Here is an 18,474-nt window from a genome sequence, read left to right as displayed (position 1 = left end):
TAATACGACTATAACCACAGTAACTTAAAAAAAGAATACGAATATAACCACAGTAACTTAAGAACAGAACACGAATATAACCACAGTAACTTTAGAACAGAATACGAATATAACCACGGTAACTTAATAAAAGAGCACGACTATAACCACAGTAACTTAAGAAAAAAATACGAATATAATCACAGTAACTTAAGAAAAAATACGAATATAACCACAGTAACTTAAGAAAAGAATACGAATATAATCACAGTAACTTAATAAAAGAATACGAATATAACCATAGTAACTTAAGAAAAAATACGAATACAATCAGAGTAACTTAATAAAAGAATACGAATATAACCACAGTAACTTAAGAAAAAAATACGAATATAACCACAGTAACTAAATAAAAGAATACGAATATAACCACAGTAACTTAAGAAAAAAATACGAATATAATCACAGTAACTTATAAAAGAATACGAATATAACCACAGTAACTTAAGAAAAAATACGAATATAACCACATTAATTTAATACAAGAATACGAATATAACCACAGTAACTTAAGAAAAGAATACGAATATAATCACAGTAACTTAAGAAAAGAGTACGAATATAACCACAGTAACTTCATAAAAGAATACGAATATAACAACAGTAACTTAAGAAAAGAATACGGATATAATCACAGTAACTTAATAAAAGAATACGAATATAACCACAGTAACTTAAGAAAAGAATACGGATATACTCACAGTAACTTAAGAAAAAATACGAATATAACCACAGTAACTTAATAAAAGAATTCGAATATAACCACAGTAACTTAATAAAAGAATAAGAATATAACCACAGTAACTTAAAAAAAGAATACGAATATAACCACAGTAACTTAAGAAAAGCATACGAATATAACCACAGTAACTTAAGAAAAGAATACGAATATAACCACAGTAACTTAAGAAAAGAATACGAATATAACCACAGTAAGTTAAGAAAAAATACGAATATAACCACAGTAAGTTAAGAAAAGAATACGAATATTACCACCGTAACTTAATAAATCAATACGAATATAAACACAGTAAATTTAGAAAAGAATACGAATATAACCACAGTAACTTAAGAAAAGAATACGAATATAACCAAACTAAATTAATAAAAGAAAACGAAAATGACCACAATAACTTAATAAAAGAATACGAATATAACCACAGTAACTTAAGAAAAAATTACGAATATAATCACAGTAACTAAATAAAAGAATACGAATATAACCACAGTAACTTAATAAAAGAATACGAATATAATAACAGTAACTAAAGAAAAAAATACGTTTATAACCACAGTAACTAAAGAAAAGAATACGAATATGATCACGGTAACTTAAGAAAAGAATACGATTATGACCACAGTAACTTAATAAAAGAATACGATTATGACCACAGTCACTTAATAAAAGCATACGACTATAACCACAGTAACTTAATATACGAATACGAATATAACCACAGTAACATAAGAAAAAAATACGAATATAACCACAGTAACTTACGAAAAGAATACGATTATAATAACAGTAACTTAATAAAAAAATACGAATATAACCACAGTAACTTAAGAAAAAACACGAATATAATCACAGTTACTTAATAAAAGAATACGAATATAATCTCAGTAACTTATTAAAAGAATACGAATATAACCACAGTAACCTAATAAAAGAATACGAATATAACCACAGTAACTTAAGAAAAGAATACGAATATAACCACAGTAACTTAATAAAAGAACACGAATATAATCACAGTAACTTAAGAAAGAATACGAATATAACCACAGTAACTTAAGAAAAGAATACGAACATAACCACAGTAACTTAATAAAAGAACACGAATATAGTCACAGTACCTTAATAAAAGAATACGAATATAACCACAGTAACTTAAGAAAAGAATACTAATATAACTACAGTAACTTAATAAAAGAATACGAATATAACCACATTAACTTAAGAAAAAAATACGAATATAACCACAGTAACTTAAGAAAACATACGAATACAATAACAGTAACTTAATAAAAGAATACGAATATAACAACAGTAACTTAAGAAAAAATACTAATATAACAACAGTAACTAAATAAAAGAATACGATTATAACCACAGTAACTTAAGAAAAAATACGAATATAACCACACTAACTTAATAAAAGAATACGAATGTAACCACAGTAACTAAAGAAAAGCATACGAATATAATCACAGTAACTTAATAAAAGAATACGAATATAACCACAGTAACTTAAGAAAAAATACGAATATAACCACAGAAACTTAAGAAAAGAATACGTATATAACCACAGTAACTAAAGAAAAGAATACGGATATAACAACAGTAAATAAAGAAAAGAATACGAATATAATCACAGTAACTTAATAAAAGAATACGAATATAACCACAGTAACTTAAGAAAAGAATACGAATATAATCACAGTAACTTAATAAAAGAATACGAATATAACCACAGTAACTTAAGAAAAGAATACGAATATAACCACAGTAACTTAATAAAAGAATACACATATAACCACAGTAACTTAAGAAAAGAATACGAATATAACCGCAGTCACTTAAGGAAAGAATACGAATATAACCACAGTAACTTAATAAAGAAAACCAATACAACCAGAGTAACGTAAAAAAAGAATACGAATACAACCACAGTAACTTAAGAAAAATACGAATATAATCACAGTAACTTAAGAAAAAAATACGAATATAACCACAGTAACTGAAGAAAAAAATACGAATATAATCACAGTAACTTTATAAAAGAATACGAATATAATCACAGTAACATAAGAAAAAAATACAAATATAATAACAGTAACTTACAAAAGAATACGATTATAATAACAGTAACTTGATAAAAACACACGAATATAATCACAGTAACTTAATAAAAGAATACGAATATAATCTCAGTAACTTAATAAAAGAATACGAATATAATAACAGTAACTAAAGAAAAAAATACGAATATAACCACAGTAACTAAAGAAAAGAATACGAATATGATCACGGTAACTTAAGAAAAGAATACGATTATAACAAAAGTAACTTAATAAAAGAATACGATTATAACCACAGTAACTTAAAAACAGAATACGACTATAACCACAGTAACTTAAAAAACTAATACGAATATAACCACAGTAACATAAGAAAAAAATACGAATATAACCACAGTAACTTACGAAAAGAATACGATTATAATAACAGTAACTTAATAAAAAATACGAATATAACCACAGTAACTTAAGAAAAAACACGAATATAACCACAGTAACTTAATAAAAGAATACGAATATAATCTCAGTAACTTAAAAAAAGAATACGAATATAACCACAGTAACCTAATAAAAGAATACGAATATAACCACAGTAACTTAAGAAAAGCATACGAATATAACCACAGTAACTTAATAAAAGAACACGAATATAATCACAGTAACTTAAATAAGAATACGAATATAACCACAGTAACTTAAGAAAAGAATACGAATATAACCACAGTAACTTAATAAAAGAACACGAATATAGTCACAGTAACTTTATAAAGAATACGAATATAACCACAGTAACTAAAGAAAAGAATACGAATATAACTACAGTAACTTAAGAAAAGAATACGAATATAACCACATTAACTTAAGAAAATAATACGAATATAACCACAGTAACTTAAGAAAAAATACGAAGAAATAACAGTAACTTAATAAAAGAATACGAATATAACCACAGTAAGTTAAGAAAAAATACGAATATAACAACAGTAACTAAATAAAAGAATACGATTATAACCACAGTAACTTAAGAAAAAATACGAATAAAATCACAGTAACTTAATAAAAGATTACGAATACAACCACAATGACTTAAGAAAAAATACGAATATAACCACAGTAACTTAAGAAAAGAATACGGATATAATCACAGTAACTTAATAAACGAATACGAATATAACCACAGTAACTTAAGAAAAGAATACGGATATACTCACAGTAACTTAAGAAAAAATACGAATATAATTACAGTAACTTAATAAAAGAATACGAATATAACCACAGTAACTTAATAAAAGAATAAGAATATAACCACAGTAACTTAAAAAAAGAATACGAATATAACCACAGTAACTTAAGAAAAGCATACGAATATAACCACAGTAACTTAAGAAAAGAATACGAATATAACCACAGTAACTAAATAAAAGAATACGATTATAACCACAGTAACTAAAGAAAAAAATACGAATATAACCACAGTAACTTAAGAAAAGAATACGAATATAACCACAGTAACTTAATAAAAGAATACGCATATAACCACAGTAACTTAAGAAAAGAATACGAATATAACCGCAGTAACTTAAGGAAAGAATACGAATATAACCACAGTAACATAATAAAGGAAACCAATATAACCAGAGTAACTTAAAAAAAGAATACGAATATAACCACAGTAACTAAAGAAAAAATACGAATATAATCACAGTAACTTAAGAAAAAAATACGAATATAACCACAGTAACTTAAGAAAAAATTACGAATATAATCACAGTAACTTAATAAAAGAATACGAATATAACCACAGTAACTTTATAAAAGAATACGAATATAATCACAGTAACTAAAGAAAAAAATACGAATATAACCATAGTAACTTAATAAAAGAATACGAATACATCCACAGTAACTTAAGAAAAAAATACGAATATAATCACAGTAACATAAGAAAAAAATACGAATATAATAACAGTAACTTACGAAAAGAATACGATTATAATAACAGTAACTTGATAAAAACACACGAATATAATCACAGTAACTTAATAAAAGAATACGAATATAATCTCAGTAACTTAATAAAAGAATACGAATATAATAACAGTAACTAAAGAAAAAAATACGAATATAACCACAGTAACTAAAGAAAAGAATACGAATATGATCACGGTAACTTAAGAAAAGAATACGATTATAACAACAGTAACTTAATAAAAGAATACGATTATAACCACAGTAACTTAAAAAAAGAATACGACTATAACCACAGTAACTTAATAAACGAATACGAATATAACCACAGTAACATAAGAAAAAAATACGAATATAACCACAGTAACTTACGAAAAGAATACGATTATAATAACAGTAACTTAATAAAAAATACGAATATAACCACAGTAACTTAAGAAAAAACGCGAATATAATCACAGTAACTTAATAAAAGAATACGAATATTATCTCAGTAACTTAATAAAAGAATACGAATATAACCACAGTAACCTAATAAAAGAATACGAATATAACCACAGTAACTTAAGAAAAGAATACGAATATACCACAGTAACTTAATAAAAGAACACGAATATAATCACAGTAACTTAAATAAGAATACGAATATAACCACAGTAACTTAAGAAAAGAATACGAATATAACCACAGTAACTTAATAAAAGAACACGAATATAGTCACAGTAACTTAATAAAGAATACGAATATAACCACAGTAACTAAAGAAAAGAATACGAATATAACTACAGTAACTTAAGAAAAGAATACGAATATAACCACATTAACTTAAGAAAATAATACGAATATAACCACAGTAACTTAAGAAAAAATACGAATAAATAACAGTAACTTAATAAAAGAATACGAATATAACCACAGTAAGTTAAGAAAAATACGAATATAACAACAGTAACTAAATAAAAGAATACGATTATAACCACAGTAACTTAAGAAAAAATACGAATATAATCACAGTAACTTAATAAAAGAATACGAATACAACCACAATAACTTAGGAAAAAATACGAATATAACCACAGTAACTTAAGAAAAGAATACGGATATAATCACAGTAACTTAATAAAAGAATACGAATATAACCACAGTAACTTAAGAAAAGAATACGGATATACTCACAGTAACTTAAGAAAAAATACGAATATAACCACAGTAACTTAATAAAAGAATTCGAATATAACCACAGTAACTTAATAAAAGAATAAGAATATAACCACAGTAACTTAAAAAAAGAATACGAATATAACAACAGTAACTTAATAAAAGAACACGAATATAACCACAGTAACTTAAGAAAAGAATACGAATATAACCACAGTAACTTAATAAAAGAATACGATTATAACCACAGTAACTAAAGAAAAAAATACGAATATAACCACAGTAACTTAAGAAAAGAATACGAATATAACCACAGTAACTTAATAAAAGAATACGCATATAACCACAGTAACTTAAGAAAAGAATACGAATATAACCGCAGTAACTTAAGGAAAGAATACGAATATAACCACAGTAACATAATAAAGGAAACCAATATAACCAGAGTAACTTAAAAAAAGAATACGAATATAACCACAGTAACTAAAGAAAAAATACGAATATAATCACAGTAACTTAAGAAAAAAATACGAATATAACCACAATAACTTAAGAAAAAAATACGAATATAATCACAGTAACTTAATAAAAGAATACGAATATAACCACAGTAACTTTATAAAAGAATACGAATATAATAACAGTAACTAAAGAAAAAAATACGAATATAAGCATAGTAACTTAATAAAAGAATACGAATATAACCACAGTAACTTAAGAAAATAATACGAATATAACCACAGTAACTTAAGAAAAAATACGAATAAATAACAGTAACTTAATAAAAGAATACGAATATAACCACAGTAAGTTAAGAAAAAATACGAATATAACAACAGTAACTAAATAAAAGAATACGATTATAACCACAGTAACTTAAGAAAAAATACGAATATAATCACAGTAACTTAATAAAAGAATACGAATACAACCACAATGACTTAAGAAAAAATACGAATATAACCACAGTAACTTAAGAAAAGAATACGGATATAATCACAGTAACTTAATAAAAGAATACGAATATAACCACAGTAACTTAAGAAAAGAATACGGATATACTCACAGTAACTTAAGAAAAAATACGAATATAACCACAGTAACTTAAGAAAAGCATACGAATATAACCACAGTAACTTAAGAAAAGAATACGAATATAATCACAGTAACTTAATAAAAGAATACGATTATAACCACAGTAACTAAAGAAAAAAATACGAATATAACCACAGTAACTTAAGAAAAGAATACGAATATAACCACAGTAACTTAATAAAAGAATACGCATATAACCACAGTAACTTAAGAAAAGAATACGAATATAACCGCAGTAACTTAAGGAAAGAATACGAATATAACCACAGTAACATAATAAAGGAAACCAATATAACCAGAGTAACTTAAAAAAAGAATACGAATATAACCACAGTAACTAAAGAAAAAATACGAATATAATCACAGTAACTTAAGAAAAAAATACGAATATAACCACAGTAACTTAAGAAAAAAATACGAATATAATCACAGTAACTTAATAAAAGAATACGAATATAACCACAGTAACTTTATAAAAGAATACGAATATAATAACAGTAACTAAAGAAAAAAATACGAATATAACCATAGTAACTTAATAAAAGAATACGAATATAACCACAGTAACTTAAGAAAAAAATACGAATATAATCACAGTAACATAAGAAAAAAATACGAATATAACCACAGTAACTTACGAAAAGAATACGATTATAATAACAGTAACTTAATAAAAAAACACGAATATAATCACAGTAACTTAATAAAAGAATACGAATATAATCTCAATAACTTAATAAAAGAATACGAATATAACCACAGTAACTTAATAAAAGAATACGAATATAACCACAGTAACTTAAGAAAAGAATACGAATATAACCACAGTAACTTAATAAAAGAACACGAATATAATCACAGTAACTTAAGAAAGAATACGAATATAACCACATTAACTTAAGAAAAGAATTCGCATATAACCACAGTAACTTAATAAAAGAACACGAATATAGTCACATTAACTTAATAAAAGAATACGAATATAACCACAGTAACTTAAGAAAAGAATACGAATATAACTACAGTAACTTAAGAAAAGAATACGAATATAATAACAGTAACTAAAGAAAAAAATACGAATATAACCATAGTAACTTAATAAAAGAATACGAATATAACCACAGTAACTTAAGAAAAAAATACGAATATAATCACAGTAACATAAGAAAAAAATACGAATATAACCACAGTAACTTACGAAAAGAATACGATTATAATAACAGTAACTTAATAAAAAAACACGAATATAATCACAGTAACTTAATAAAAGAATACGAATATAATCTCAATAACTTAATAAAAGAATACGAATATAACCACAGTAACTTAATAAAAGAATACGAATATAACCACAGTAACTTAAGAAAAGAATACGAATATAACCACAGTAACTTAATAAAAGAACACGAATATAATCACAGTAACTTAAGAAAGAATACGAATATAACCACATTAACTTAAGAAAAGAATTCGAATATAACCACAGTAACTTAATAAAAGAACACGAATATAGTCACATTAACTTAATAAAAGAATACGAATATAACCACAGTAACTTAAGAAAAGAATACGAATATAACTACAGTAACTTAAGAAAAGAATACGAATATAACCACATTAACTTAAGAAAATAATACGAATATTACCACAGTAACTTAAGAAAAAATACGAATACAATAACAGTAACTTAATAAAAGAATACGAATATAACCACAGTAAGGTAAGAAAAAATACTAATATAACAACAGTAACTAAATAAAAGAATACGATTATAACCACAGTAACTTAAGAAAAAATACGAATATAATCACAGTAACTTAATAAAAGAATACGAATACAACCACATTAACTTAAGAAAAATACGAATATAACCACAGTAACTTAATAAAAGAATACGAATGTAACCACAGTAACTAAAGAAAAGAATACGAATATAATCACAGTAACTTAATAAAAGAATACGAATATAACCACAGTAACTTAAGAAAAAATACGAATATAACCACAGTAACTTAAGAAAAGAATACGTATATAACCACAGTAACTAAAGAAAAGAATACGAATATAACCACAGTAACTAAAGAAAAGAATACGAATATAATCACAGTAACTTAATAAAACCCTACGAATATAACCACAGTAACTTAAGAAAAAAATACGAATATAATCCCAGTAACTTAATAAAAGAATACGATTATAACCACAGTAACTAAAGAAAAGAATACGAATATAACCACAGTAACTTAAGATAAGAATACGAATATAACCACAGTAACTTAATAAAAGAATACGCATATAACCACAGTAACTTAAGAAAAGAATACGAATATAACCGCAGTAACTTAAGGAAAGAATACGAATATAACCACAGTAACTTAATAAAGGAAACCAATATAAGCAGAGTAATTTAAAAAAAGAATACGAATATAACCACAGTAACTTAAGAAAAAATACGAATATAATCACAGTAACTTAAGAAAAAAATACGAATATAACCACAGTAACTTAAGAAAAAAATACGAATATAACCACAGTAACTTTATAAAAGAATACGAATATAATAACAGTAACTAAAGAAAAAATACGAATATAACCATAGTAACTTAATAAAAGAATACGAATACATCCACAGTAACTTAAGAAAAAATACGAATATAATCACAGTAACTTAAGAAAAAAATACGAATATAACCATAGTAACTTAATAAAAGAATACGAATATATCCACAGTAACGTAAGAAAAAAATACGAATATAACCACAGTAAATTAATAAAAGAATACGAATATAACCACCGTAACGTTATAAAAGAATACGAATATAACCACAATAACTTAAGAAAAAAATACGAATATAACCACAGTAACTTAAGAAAAGAATACGAATATAACTCCAGTAACTAAAGAAAAGAATACGAATATAACCACAGTAACTAAAGAAAAGAATACGAATATAATCACGGTTACTTAAGAAAAGAATACGAATATAACCATAGTAACTTAAGAAAAGAATACGATTATAACCACAGTAACTTAATAAAAGAATACGATTATAACCACAGTTACTTAAGAAAAGAACACGAATATAATCACAGTAACTTAAGAAAAGAATACGAATATAACCACAGTAACTTAAGAAAAGAATACGAATATAACCACAGTAACTTAAGAAAAGAATACGAATATAACCACAGTAACTTAAGAAAAAATACGAATATAATCACAGTAACTTAATAAAAGAATACGAATATAACCACAGTAACTAAAGAAAAGAATACGAATATAACCACAGTTACTAAAGAAAAGAATACGAATATAATCACAGTGACTTAATAAAAGAATACGAATATAACCATAGTAACTAAACAATGTAAAAGAGAGAACAGATAGGTAAAAATTATTTCCCGAAAATTGGATTAAGGAAAAGTATGAAAAAAATCTAGATTATAAGTACAGGAGTCGGGAAGATTAAACGAGTAACATAAGTTTTGAACAATGATAAAAAAGAAGAAATGGGGAAGCTTATGATACAAGTTATAGAAAAACGATAGCAAACCGATAAGTAGAGTTCAGTGCTACACGATATTTATATAGACTCTCTAAGTATATGTAAGTCTATGCTTAACACCATCCAAATTCGCACAAAGCATTAATCAGTCTAATATCTTTTCACATGGAAAACACTTTCGTTTTAATATATTACATCATTTGCATTTATTTCAACGTATTACTTTAATCAATCTGTAATATTCACCAGGTCACACATTTTGATATTAAAAATTTTGTAAAAGATTGGTTATCTAAGTGTTTAGCTGTAAAACTGAAAAGGAAACTTCATCCAATGCTCTTAAAATGTAATCAAATTGAAATACCCGTACAGTGAATTTACTAAGAGAAAGAACGTATTAAAAACACAGAAAAAAACATGCACAAACATTTAAATAGAATTGGAATTATGTGAGTGCATTCATCCACAACTTGTCAGAAATGTCACACGTAATTGAATTTATGTAATTTCCTTATTGCATATTTTCTGTTGAATGTCTTATTGTTATTACGCAAATTAAAAACAAATAGAAATACAATAAGTCTAAATGAATAGCGGCGCTAGATAAACTCAAAATGAAATCGATTAGATGGATTTCGTAATATATTCAAATCAATACATATTCTAATACCTCTAACTTAGCCGTTTGTTATATGTAAATTGTATTTCAGGGACAGTGTATTTTAAATAATGTTCAGTAAAGGAACAAACAACTGATCAAACTATGAGTATTATATAAGCAGAAATCATTTAGATTCAATAGGAATGTTTATAATAAACATAACTTCAGAACATTGCCATAACTTTGTGTGAATCTTGATGGATAAGTGTTCGCTGAACTGATAATTCCAGTTAATTGCACCGTTGCATTATATTATTAATAATGTGTTATATATTCAACCATGAAATATATATTAGCATCGTTACAAACATTTATTTATACGCGGTTAGGAATTTGGAAATATCTATTATATAAAGATATATTATAATAAAGCAGTTATATATATCTATATATATATATATATCTATATATATATATATATAAACCTATATTTTGTGTAATCATAATGCCCTGTGTAAGAAAACTCAATCTGGAAAATAAAACTTTTGTACTCGTTTATTCTTCCCAAGTCCTCTACTTATAATTTTGATTTATTTATATATATGTATATATATATATATATATATATATATATATATATATATATATATATTCAACTTATATATCCTTTTTGCTATTCACTTATCAATGAGGAAACCCCAACATTGCTTTCAAAACAAAGCATCCTAACGATTCTGAATTCATGCGTTTTCCTTTATTTTTTGTAAAAATAAGCATTCCAGACATTAATTCAAATATAAGAAGACATACCTGCATATCTTTGTTATTATTATCCTTGCCCGATCAGCTTAAAAATATAAATGTTAAAGAAATATTTGGTGCGTGTGCAGTGTACCCACCGGGTTACATTTCAGATAAGATTTTAAAGTACACTGAAACGTCATTTTTCCTTTTCTTAAATTGTAAAGTAAAAGTGCAGAACAGCTTAAAATACTCCCTCCGAATATTAATAATGGATTTTTAAATAATAACGCAGGTCTTTCAGCATAATTCTTACCTTGCACGAGGTTAAAAATTCTAACGTTCCGAAGGCGAACGTGTTTTCAGAATTTACATTGCATTTACGAAAACATACCATATATATATATATATATATATATATATATATATATATATATATATATACGAGAAAACAGTTTATAAAACATGTTAAAAACACTTTGAAATCAGTTAAAAACGTATTTAATCTGAAAAGGAATAACATATATATATATATATATATATATATATATATATATATATATAAATATATAAATAAACAATTATTACTACCAAACAAAAACTGCAAATTATTCCGAACTTGTGCGTTTTTATTACTTTTAATTTTCCAGGTTGAGTTTTCTGACACAGGACATTATGACAACATATAATATAGATTTGTATAGTATTGTTTTAAATACCTAATCAGATTAAATTTTTATGTACTTTATATTTTACATCTATTATAACAACACATGGTCACAGTTACTTCGACACTTGTTTACAGTAAAATAATTAATTCCTGTTAACATGTTTTTCCTAACAAAGAAAATCAACCACATGTATTATTTTTCGCAACCTCGACTAAAGAAACTCCGCAAAAATTGTCATATAGTCGTCCACAACTTATTACCATCAAATCACTGTTACAAGACTATTCAAACATACGAAAGGTTGACAAGAAAGCATTAATTCAAACATAAAATAGTCTCTTGTCCATTATTGTTAAAACGAAATTAAATAATATTTTATATTGCTCAAAGATTAAATAAAATTTATAAAGTTTACTTCATCCACCTTGCGTCGGTACAAGTAGTGATCGACATTATACTATTTTAAGTGCTTCAAATTATTTTTATTTTTCTTTAAATTAAATAACTGCTCCTTTGAGACAAGTTTCTTTTCTCTAAATAACATTTTTATTACATAGCGTCTCTCCTTTTCTTGAAATAATTCATCCTTTGCATTTTTGTAACGATAAGAATTTCAGACGTAAATTTTTATATACGATGCCATAGCTATATATGTTTTTGTTGTTATTTTATTACCGATAAGATATACTAATATTGGTTTCATACAAAAATTCTAACGTGTTCGAATGCTTGTGTTTTTTCTTCACTTCTAAAGAAATAAGCAGTTACTTTAACTATATGTCATTTTATATTATTTTAAACGATTTGGTAAACAAATAATAACCAAAAATTCAAAAGCTTGAGACTGCGTGCGTTTTCCTTCATTTTTAATTACTAAGTATTTCAGATGTGTTTCCTTTATTTTTAAAACATAAGCATTTCACACAGTAACTCAAATATACAGACACATCTTTATTTATAACCAATTAGATAAACAACTATTAATTTCATATTAAAATTCTAACGTTTCCCAATTTGTGCGTTTTGATTAAGTTTTTTTTTGGGGGGGGGCAGAAATTAGAATGTCGGACTTTACATTGCATAGACGTAAACATGCTTATATATGCGTTATTCTTTATCGATTAAATAAACAAATATTTATTTTAAACAAAAAAATGTACATTTTCCGAATGCTTGCGTTTTCATTATTTTGTATTTTTCTGATAAAACTTTACTTACAAATTTTTCACATAGATGTTCGTGTTTTTTTTTTGTTGTTTTAAAGAGAATTTTCTTGAAAAATTTAATGCATTGCAAATATCTTAAGACAATTAGAACACAAGAAACGTATCATTTTTATGAAAAATATACTTTTCGTAATTAATAAATTATAAATAATCAGTATAAAATTTATTGCAATGAATTGATGACTGAAGCCATTACGAGAGAAGACAAATATAATTCATATTTCTTAGGAAATATTGAACAACAGGAGTTTAATTATCAGTCCCGTTGCCAATTATATTAACTATATCCGCTTTCCGTCGAATAGTTAATGTCCGTAAATGTGATATTCATAATAACAAAACAAAAAAATATGTATTCATATTTATGGATGTTTGTCTTGTTTACTCTATTAATTATAATGTACGAGGGCAGAATATTCAAATATATACCCTGACAATACCGGATACTTCAGCTAATATATATATATATATATATATATATATATATATATATATATATATATATATATAATTGCATATATATTATTTACTATAATAATTAATAAATACCAACATCTCTCTCTCTCTCTCTCTATATATATATATATATATATATGTATATATATATATATATATATATATATATATATATATATATATATATATAGTAATTTATAAAATATATATGGTGATTAAGCCACACTGAATATTCGGCGTTTCATCCACTCTAGGCAAGAGTATTTGCGAAAGAAAACACGAATAACAAAAAATATTGCGTAGGCATGACTTCCTCAGATTTCAAACCCCAATACTATGACCACAAAAGGGCATACAACAATAAAACACACCGTATAAAAACAACACTACGGATAAATACTGGGAACTCAAAGAAAGCGGACATTCGCCGGTAGTCGAATGAAAAATAATAAGACAAGCTACCACGTGTAGGCATCTAGACAACGCATGTAGATTATGCCTTCATGAAAAAAATTTCTATCCTGTACTTTAAAGAACCCCAACATCTATTAAACTGTAGAAGAGAAATAACAAATAACTGTGTTCACAAAATAAAATTTACTCTGGGATAGCGATACAAAATAGTTTTAAAACTAACAAAAACTATAGAAAATAAACAAATAATTAAATTAAATAAACATGATTATACATAAACGATCACACATATATGTATGTATATATGCATATGCATATATATGTGCATATATGTATGTACATATATATATACATATATATATATATTCATTTATAAACTTACAATAAAAAACACTAACCTAGTTTTAAAACAGATCCTTTGTCCGATAAAATGCATGCCCATTGGCTGATAGGAAAGGGGCGCGGTGGATACTAGAAAGCTGATTGCCTACCTAAAATCTCAATAGAAAAGCAGCACAGAATTCGCGCAAAAGCCTGAGGAGTCCTAGAGTGGATGAAACCCCGAATAGTCAGTGTAGCTTAATCGCCATATATACTTTATAAATTACTAACTAGCTCAACCTACGTATTGAGCACTTTTGAAGTAAATACTTAAACTTTACGCATAAATCTATCCTTTCGTATATTAATTTTATGTGAGTAAATTAAGTAGTTATATATATATATATATATATATATATATATATAATTAGTTTTTTTTTGGAAAAAGAAATTACGCAGAGTGCTAAATTATAAGGAAACTACGAAAATTAGAGCGTATTTACATATATATATATATATATATATATATATATATATATATATATATATATATATATATATTTGTTTTCAGGAAGTTTTTAGATGAGGCGAGCCATTGGTACCGTCGGGTTCAGCCCCGATAAATAGGAAAGTTTTAGATACCCATATTAAGCTCTCCTCACCCCATACTCAATGTATATATATATATATATATATATATACATATATATATATATATATATATATATATATATATATATATATATATATATATATGAAATATAAATACACAAGGCCTCAATCAAGAAAATGACGGCAACATCAATCGCTTCTAACGACGATCGGGTGTACTGAGATGAAAGCGCTTGAGAAGAATATGGCTGAACAACAACTACACGGCGCCATAAATTACAACAAGACAGCCGACATAAAAAAGACCGCTCGCCGAATTTCAGGGATATCCCACAAAATCAAAAAATAGAAGAATTCTGTCATCTTCAATCAGACATGCTTAAATAATGATTTGCTGCCATAATATACAAAACTATAAACATATATATATATATATATAAATGTGTGTGTTTATATATATATATATATATATATATATATATATGTATACATATACATATATATATAGAGAGAGTGAGAGATAAAGAGAGAGAGAGAGTGAGAGAGAAAGAGACAGAGAGGGCCAGAGATAAAAAGAGAGCGAATGAGACAGGGAGAGTCAGAGATTAAAAAAAAGAGAGAGAAACATAGAAAGAGAGAGGTGGAAGAAATTTCTAGTTGTGCATATATATGGATAATATATAAATATCAATAATCAATTTCAACACAGTAAAAACATCAAATGAATCCAACTAGAGTATTATATTACGTAAATGGATAAACAGCTACAATGGTGGAAATGATTTTAAGTAAAAAATTGTCCTGATGAAAATGAAGAAAACATTGTTTTTGAGTGATGCTTTTTTGTTATGCTCTTATCGGGAGTGTTATTTTCACAAGAATTTGGCCGATGTAATCAATGACTTACTCTAGATGTACACTGTGAATCTCGCACATATTTCTGTCGATCTGATCTGATCTGACCTGGACGGAATCGTGTATTAAATCACAATAGGAGGCATGCCCTCGTCCTTTTAGCCATGGCTAGATAGTAACACTTAGTACTTCTCAATTGTATTATGAGTTTCGCCCGCATAAACGATTAAAACTTCAACTTCCAGAAATGTGCAAGTTACAATTGAATTTTACTACGTTATTTATCCGTTACTCCAAATATTTCAATCAGATAATAGGAGCATGCAAAAATGTGGTCTACCCTCACGAATAAAATAAGGGTTCCGTTTAAGATTAGGTACATGTTGCTTAGTTTTACAAGATACACCTGAAAAATACTAGAGGGTGCATCGATATAAACGTGATCCAAAGATTCGGGATTTGAGCAGTATTTCTGATTATACAAATAATGCGGGAAAATGTCCCTATTAACGTGCCTCCCTACGACAGAGTAAGACAGAGTCGGTTTTTAATGTAGGGAAAATCTAGTTTTTCTAAAAAAAAAAAAAGACTCACTCTAGATAAGAAAAGAAATAGTCTCAGTTATGGACGATTTATTTTCCACTGACTGAGGACAGAAAAAGTGAAGGCAGCACCAGATTAGATACTACAATGTGGTCTTGGCCCGATCGCCAAGAAACTGCCATATCGAAGTACCAAAAGAATACTCGAGACTTTTTTGAAAATCTTTTATAATCAGCAATCTAGTAGATGGCTTTTATTTTGGTAAGCGTACTACTATTCAATGTATGTCGTGATTGAAACTTAATATTCTTAAAGTTATGTATTTTTCATACATTACCACGGTTGGTTATGAATGTTTTTTTGGATTTTGTAATATTGTCATCGGCGATTTAGAAAACGGATAAATTCTTATACTGAAAATACAAAAGACGTGAAACAATTTCGTACGTAAAGCTCCCATAGCTCTAGTGTTATCGACTTTACTTTCTCTTTGATTAACAGAAATATACATTTCTATATTTTATAATAAAGATACTTATCAATTTTATCAGAGACTTATACGTCATTACCACAATGGCTCGATCGATGTAATTACCGAATAGATTATTTCATAAATATAGATAGATTACTTTGTTCCGTCAGCTAACCAGTTACCCTTAAGTAACTGATGTATTTTAAAAACGCGGACATATTACACTTCGAATTTAGGAATGAATTTTATTGTATTTTGTATTATTCGTTATTATGTAGTTTCTGTCGTCGTTACACCGACAAAGACCCCCCACACACATATATATATATGTATATATATATATATATATCTATATGCATATATTCGAAATGGTTTTCTAATTTGTAATTAGTGAGAATTATTATCATGTGTTATGTTCAGCGTGTACTCAAATAGCCATTACCGCTCAGCATATTTACTGCTTTAATGTAACGTCTTGCTCCATACGGTTTTCTAGTTTATAATATTCATTTAGCCTCGAAAGTAGATTGTTTCAATTTTTCCTATATATTGGGTCAACAATCCCAGCTTTTTAGCATATCAACGGGTTAATTACGTTGAATTATATTTGACTAAACGCTTCAAATCATATAAGATGTTTCAAAGCAAGTGATTTTGTCAGTTGTTTATGTGAATGATGGTAAGAATACGATTATGGTATATCGGTGAAACCAGACAAACCTCCCAAAAATCGTTTTTTTTTACATAAGCAGTAATATACTACTACATAGCCATGGGCATGTCTCGATCAGCTAGTTTTAAGAAACCAACACTATTTTTCAGGGGGTCTTCTCTATTAAAGTACATTTTTCAATTTGCTTTCATATATGCAAGGCCGCCAGAAGAGTTCTCTAGTTTCAATAGCAAGCTGGCCGAAATGTACTCATAAATGTGTAGCAATATATTAATGCTTATGTCAAAAACAATTAAATATAACTTCTTTACTTTGGTATTG

Source organism: Euprymna scolopes, chromosome 37, assembly GCF_053919585.1.
Source record: "Euprymna scolopes isolate OS-2025 chromosome 37, ASM5391958v1, whole genome shotgun sequence".
In the NCBI taxonomy this organism is placed as follows: Eukaryota; Metazoa; Mollusca; class Cephalopoda; order Sepiida; family Sepiolidae; genus Euprymna; species Euprymna scolopes.
The sequence above is the reverse complement of the archived record's forward strand: the minus strand, read 5'-3'. Positions refer to the sequence as shown.